The 7,446-nt window shown below is 28.8% G+C and overlaps 1 pseudogene; it reads right to left on the reverse strand.

Annotated features, from left to right (window-relative positions):
* Positions 1–5,444: 5,444 nt before the first annotated feature.
* Positions 5,445–6,318, reverse strand: LOC128279432 (NAD(P)H-quinone oxidoreductase subunit H, chloroplastic-like; annotated as a pseudogene).
* Between the last annotated feature and the right edge of the window lie 1,128 nt (positions 6,319–7,446).

Raw genomic sequence — 7,446 nt, forward strand, 5'->3', positions numbered from 1 at the left:
ACCTCAACCATACAAATATAACCAAGGCATCATTGGGTTGAAGCTTATTATTCTTATAAATCTTTTGAGTGAAGATATCTATATTTTTTTACCCAAAACAAGTATGAGAAAAATGTATATAATAACACTGTTATATACTGCTATTAGAAACATTAATTTGATTGGAAAAAATTTCCTTTCAGGTTGCATGATTTAGCTCCCACGGCTAAATCATGTCAACATCTCATGTTGTATCCTGCAATTATCAGATCTTTACCCTTTCCTTTTTCAACTTGTTTAGCTTCTTATATGCAAACTTTTTTCTTTTTATCGTGATCTGATTGTAAGATTTTAGCCCCGACAAGAAGCTGTTTCTCTCTTTTCAGGGTCCTCGAGAATATCTATTCCTACTAAGGCATTTTAACTTCGTTTTCCCGAGTAAACATATATTTTCTTTTTTATGTAACTCATTAGCAACCTCTTGGCGTTTAAATTAATCTAACAAATCTGTTAATTATATTAAAATTCTCCTTTTTAGCAAGATGATTAAAGGTTGTTGACCTATAAAATTTATTCTGATTGAATTTCTAAAAGAGTAATCAATAAGTCTTGATTTGAACAACTCCTTTAAATGTAATATATTTATTAGCGAATACCAACCCTCTAATTATACCTTTATTGTTAAATCTGGAAAGGGCAAAAGAACTTTCTTGAATTCATTTTAAAATGTTAAACCAATTCAAATGTTAGATAAATAAAGCATAAACAATTTCAAATATTACATTCATTGCAATTTCTAAATATACAATAAAATTTTTAATGAGGAATTTATAGAAGGAATTTCATTTATATTAAAGTTTTAAAATTTTAAAATAATTTTTTTATTTGGGTAAATGTATTGGAGAATTTTAAAATTTATTAGTAACTTCTACCTAAACAAAATGTTTATACGAAGAATTCTAAAAGTTTTAAAAATTTTAGAATACTAGCATTTTAAATTTAATCAATCAAAATGCTTGCATTTGTAATTGATTTATGAAAATTTTACAAATTAAAGAACAATTATAAAAGAAAATAATTATTAAAATAAATAATATACAAATATTCAATATGAATACCATTATATACATGCAAATTTATAAACAATTTTAATAAGAAATTTTAAAAATATATTAGAATTAAATAAAATTACTTTTAAAATTTAAGGTTTTTTTAAATAATAGGAACATGAGAATTAATTAAATAAAGTTACAAGAAAGATTGAAAACCACTTCTATAGGTGAAAAAAAAAGGAAATTGAGCTACTAAAATCTCCCTTGAAATTATTCATAAATTTTCACATTCTCCCATATATTTATTAAAACAAATAAATTAATTTTTAGATTTTGAAAACTTTGATATAAATGAAATCCTCCTACAAATCCCTCATCTGAAGACACTAAAAAAAGAAGAAGATAGTTTTGTTTTTAAAATTCCTCATAATTTTGTTTGATTAATACACGTGGTCTTGCTATACAATAAAAAACATAAAATTTAAAATTATTTTTATTTAAATCTAATATATATTTTTAAAATTTTATTAAAACTATTTATATTTTTTACGTATATAATCATATCCATATTGAATATTTTTTATATTATTTATTTTAATGTAATTATTCTTGTTTTATAATTATTCTTAAATTTGTAAAATTCAGTAACCTAAATTTTCTTAAATCAATTATTTATCACAACAAAACAATTAAATACATATATATTAATTTAATAAATTCTAAAATACTAACATTTTAAAAATATATATTTAAATTCTTCATCCAAGAGAGTTTGGTTTCATGTTAGCATATATTCTCATTTTACTTCAAATATATTTATTTTATTTATTTAAATAAATATGTGATTTATAATTTATATAAAATATGAAGAATATTTTAATTTAATCAAAATATCCTTAATTATTTATTATTTTATTAGTTTTTACTTTACATATTTATTTGTTAATATTATTTACCAAATATATAAATCAGAATCGTATTCACACAAATTTATTTGAATATGAAAAATAGTTAAAATTTATATTGAATTAATTTAGGTCTTTGATAACTCATTGGAAAGAAAATTAAATCAATGAAAATTAATATTAAATCATTTGATAATTTATAATAAGAATAATTTAATAGAGTTTTTTATAATAAAAATGAAAATGATAAGTAAATAAGGAGTTATTACAGAATATTCCAATTTTTATTATCTATTTTTAACATTATATAATCTTATAAACAAGTGTAAAAATAATGTGAAATAAGAAAATAAGGATAAAACTGTGAAATAAAAATATTATAATTTAAAATTTATATTTATCAAGTAGTCTAATTATATTCATACTAATTTTAAATAATACACTTGTTGAAAAATATGAAACTGACAAATTGAGTGCTAGGGGAGTGCCCACTCCCTTGCCACTAAAATTTTGTTAAGATAGTTTCCATATTTGAAGTGTTGAAAACTTATTAAATGGTTTTTATGGAATTTGTTGAATATTTGGATGATATCTAGCACATAAATGAAAATCATATCACACTAGGAAATATATTTTGGAGATTGGATCATGTTGAATCACCCAAGTCAATCCCTTAGATTGTGGATATTTGAATGGATTGACACTCTGATTGATTAGTTACCAAGAGTCTATGGTTACATTAGTTATTATTATATTGTATCTAGCTACCTTATTGTTGTTTTAGTGGGATTTTGATAAATATTCTTATGTCAGCAAGTCTCGAAATAATCTATTTAATTGATATATTTGTATAGGTTATGTAAAGGGAGAATTAAGCACTTAATGTGTTGGTGACTTGCTCCTACAGAACTAAGGTCAAAAGGATTGAGAAAGTTAGTCATTCACAACCACTGATGAAGGATTCCTCGAAAAGTTAAGGATTACTAATCCGATTTAGAAATCGAATGGGTTTGATCTTATACATATGCGAGGAAGGTAATCAGAAAAAGGAAAGAAGAAAAATTATTCTTTACTTTTATCACTTAGGAGCCGTGTGAGATGAAAGTCTCATGTACGGTTTTGAATGAGAGAAAGAAGTGAGGAATCCTCTTTTTGACTCAGACTCCCCCACTCCAGTCTTTGTTTTTCTTTCTATTACTTCAAAAGTAGCTAGTTTGGCTTTAGCCACTCGGATTTTCGATATTTCTTTTTATTTCTCATAAAATGAATGACATATTCTTATGGAAATCCTAGTTGTTCTGAGCATGATATTAGGGAATCTCATTGCTATTACTCAAACAAGCATGAAACGTATGCTTGCATATTCGTCCATAGGTCAATTCGGATATGTAATTATTGGAATAATTGTTGGAAACTCAAATGGTGGATATGCGAGCATGACAACTTTTATGTTGTTCTATATCTCTATGAATCTAGGAACTTTTTCTTGCATTGTATTATTTGGTCTACGTACCAAAACTGATAACATTCAATATTATGCAAGATTATACACAAAAGATCCTTTTTTAGCTCTCTTTAGCTCTATGTCTCTAATATTTAGGAGGTCTTCCTCCACTAATAGTTTTTTTTCAAAAAACTACATTTATTCTGGTGTGGATGGTAGAAAAGCCTATATTTCTTGGTTTCAATAAGACCCTTACGAGCGTTGTTTCTATCTACTATTATATAAGAATAATCAAGTTATTAATGACTAAACGAAACCAAGAAATAACCCCTCACGTGTAAAATTATAGAAGATCCCCTTTAAGATCAAACAATTCCATCGAATTGAGTATGATTGTATGTATGATAACATCTACTATACTAGGAATATCAATGAATCCGATTATTCTTGAATCTATTTCTTAATTCAAGGTCCCTCTTTACTATCTGGAATCAAAGAATTAGTAGATCTACCCTCCCAAAATGGGAATGGGCTGGGGTTATGAACTTCTAATCTATAATATGATGATCGAGTCGATTCCATTATTATAAGTTCATTCCATACCAAACCAGACTGAAATAGGGCTATATACATTCTCATTATGAGAAGAGGTCATTCGAATGTATCTAAATAGATACTGTGTTTAAATATGGATCCCTATGTTGTTACATTCAATTTAGGATTAGGAATGGGTGTAATCGGGCCTTCTTTATAGATATCTCTCGTTATTTAGGACCCTATTCACCTTTTTTCATTTTTCTTCTATTGAATCAAGAAATAAATAGGTTTGATTGTCCATCTTTTTAATATAATGTATATTTAATATAATTTTAACATGGACATCATTCGGATACTTCAAATCAAAGTAATTGGATGTCTGACTCGGGCCTATATGACATGACCAATCATTAGAAATACTCCAACACTTCACCTTTGTCATATATTCCATACATCATACTAGTTAGATATTATATTCATGGAATACGATTCATTTTCAAGATGCTTTGGTGGTGAAATGGTAGACACACTCAAAATCTCATGCTAAAGAGCGTAGAGGTTCGAGTCCTCTTCAAGGCATAATATTGAGAATACTCATTGAATTGGAATAAGTTCGGCAACGGATCATGAGATCTTAGTAATCTTCTTTATTTAATGAATGGGGAGTCTGCTTTGAAATCGTTTCCCCTGCACCCACCCCAAGTATATGCTTCAACAGGAATCACACACACAAGGGTAGATTGATACAATATAAGCCTTTAGTAAAATGCCCCTATAACCCAGTGGACAAAGTACATTACATAGTCTATTTTAGGGATTGGCGACTTACCCATTCCATGACTTTGGCACTAGACGTTTCAAAAAATGGGTACTATTGGGTCCTTAGGTATTCTCTACCTACCCACTTGTGTCAATTTCGCGTATAGGTATCCTTTTGTTGAAGGTCGTTTGAGCTTTTCGTCGGAGTATAGCATGGGTTAATTCAGTGCCATAGCGTCTAGTACTCGAACATTGGCTCGTGGCATTTTTTCTACCCTTTCTTACCTTAAAAAAGCAAGGGCACCTCGTATCCTTGAACTGATAACCATCTTTCAACTAGCCTAGCCTCCTCCGTCCCTCGGGACCAACAAGGGGTATTATAGGAATATTCACATTTTGTCCATCGACTACACCTTTTGGCCTAACCTTAGGCCCTGACTCACCCTCCGTGGATGAACCTTGTAGAAGAACCCTTAGGTTTTCGGGCATTAGATTCTTACCAATTTTTGCGTTACTCAAGCTGACATTCTCGCTTCCACTTCATCTACTCCTGCTTACGCGAGTGCTTCCCCTTAAGGCAGAATGCTCCCCTACCGATGCATTTTTACATCCCACGGCTTTGATAGATCACTTAGCCCCGTTCATCTTCGGCGTAAAAGTGCTTGATCAGTGTGCTATTACACACTCTTTCAAGGGTGGCTACTTCTAGGGAATCCTTCTAGCTCTCTCTGCACCCCTATCTCCTTTATTCTTTTCTCGATCACAGCATCAGATTTTTAAATTCTTATAGGGACAACCTGGAATTCCTTCTAGGGCTTGTTGAATTGTTTTTATACATTTCGTCATTTCACTAATTTAGACTAAATAGCGAGCTAATGAATCTTTTTTTGCCGCTGGATTTCCTAATCAAATTCATCGTAACACTCATAATGATTAACTTTCCGAATATCCCATTTGATTCTAGATGCTCATAGCATTGAGCTGGATAAACCACAATTAATTTCTTCTTCTTCATCAATAACGCCTATCCCTTCAACTCGTTCTAAAAAAATAGGATTTCAAGTAATAAGTTTTTGATATTTAATAATTCTTGTTAAAAAATAATCATAGAAATCCAAACATTTATCTATCCAACTGTAAGGTAGATCAGCTGCTACTCCTCCGATACGAAAATAATTATGCATCATTTTCATACTGGTGGTAGCTTTAAATAGATCATATACTAATTCTCTTTCTATGAAAATATAGAAAAATGGGGTTTGTGCACCAATATCTTCCACAAAAAGTCCAATAACTAATAGATGAGAAGCTATATGACTCAACTCCAACATAATTACTCTGATATAGCTGGCCATTTTAAGGACTCGAATATTCCCTAATTGTTTTGTTCCATTTACAGTTATTGCTTCCGTAAACATAGTGGCTAAATAATCCTAATGCATTACATTAGGCAAATATTGTATAATTGTTCAGTTTTCCACAATTTTTTTCATTTCTCTGTGTAAATAACCTAGTATTAGTTCACAGTCAACAACATCTTCACCATCTAGAGTAACAATGAGCGAAGAACACCATGCATTGATGGGTGGTGAGGCCCATTATTAACTATCATAAGGTCTTTTTCTGTAGCTAATAGATTCATAAGTTTTTCCTTGATTCATTCTTATATGAATTGTTAAAAACGGAAATAAGTACATCAAAATGAAAATCTAAAAAATTGACTAATTTAAAATTTGCAAATTAATAATTTTTTGATTCTCGAATATCCAACTCACGAATTAATTCTTTATAATGTATTTTATTTGTCTTTGATAAATAAGATAGCAATCATTGACATTTTCCTAGAATTTTACGCAGATCTCTCTGAGATAAATAGTCTTTTTTTGTGCAATTCCAAATGTGAACTCTTCGTATCTTATAGGTGAAACTAACTATTTGAAATTCAGTAGACCCCCTGTTTTCTTTTTTTTTTCTTGAAAAATAACTAAGACGAAAGAATTTTTTACCATAAAACCAAAAACAATTCCCCTTTTTTTGAATGTGAATTTTACTAATCAATAATAATAATACTAGTCATTTTGATATACATGATATTTTAAGTTCGTTATGAATTTTATCATTTTTTCAAATAAAACTAATCAATTCGAGTTTCAATTTGATTCGTATAGTGATACAAAAGAGTGAAAGATTTTGACAAAAAAAATTTGAGGGTTCAAATAAGAGGATATTGTTGATTCATTTGGCGATCTAGTTGATATGTATGTCATTAAATTAGTATCGTGTATGAGAATAAAATGTAAGACAATCCTTGTGACCATCTAGTTGTTTTCATATATCCAGCACAATACATACATAATATAGGGGAAAATGTACCATTAAAATGTACCAATAACTAATTTTCAGGTATGGATACATACAGATCCTTATCATATAGAAAGGGCTGTCATTATTAGTATTAAACCAATATCAATTCATACAAGCTAAATCTTCTAATCGATAATTGGGCTAAAGAGAGAACTTTAATTTAATTAGTTTTTTTTATCACTATCAAGATGTTTGTTTTTAGTCAAAACTTGACCATAATGTTTTTACATTATTTAAAAATATTGCATTTCTATGCATACCACTTTTTTCTCTTGAATTGAAAGAAATTCGAATTAGCTATTTTTGTCGGTGGTTAGGGGATAAAATATTTTCAAGAACAAACAAATCATAATGATTTTTGTCTGTATTTTCAATCATTTTTTGATTCCTTGCAATAAATTCATAA

This window comes from Gossypium arboreum, chromosome 8, assembly GCF_025698485.1.
Source record: "Gossypium arboreum isolate Shixiya-1 chromosome 8, ASM2569848v2, whole genome shotgun sequence".
NCBI lineage: Eukaryota > Viridiplantae > Streptophyta > Magnoliopsida > Malvales > Malvaceae > Gossypium > Gossypium arboreum.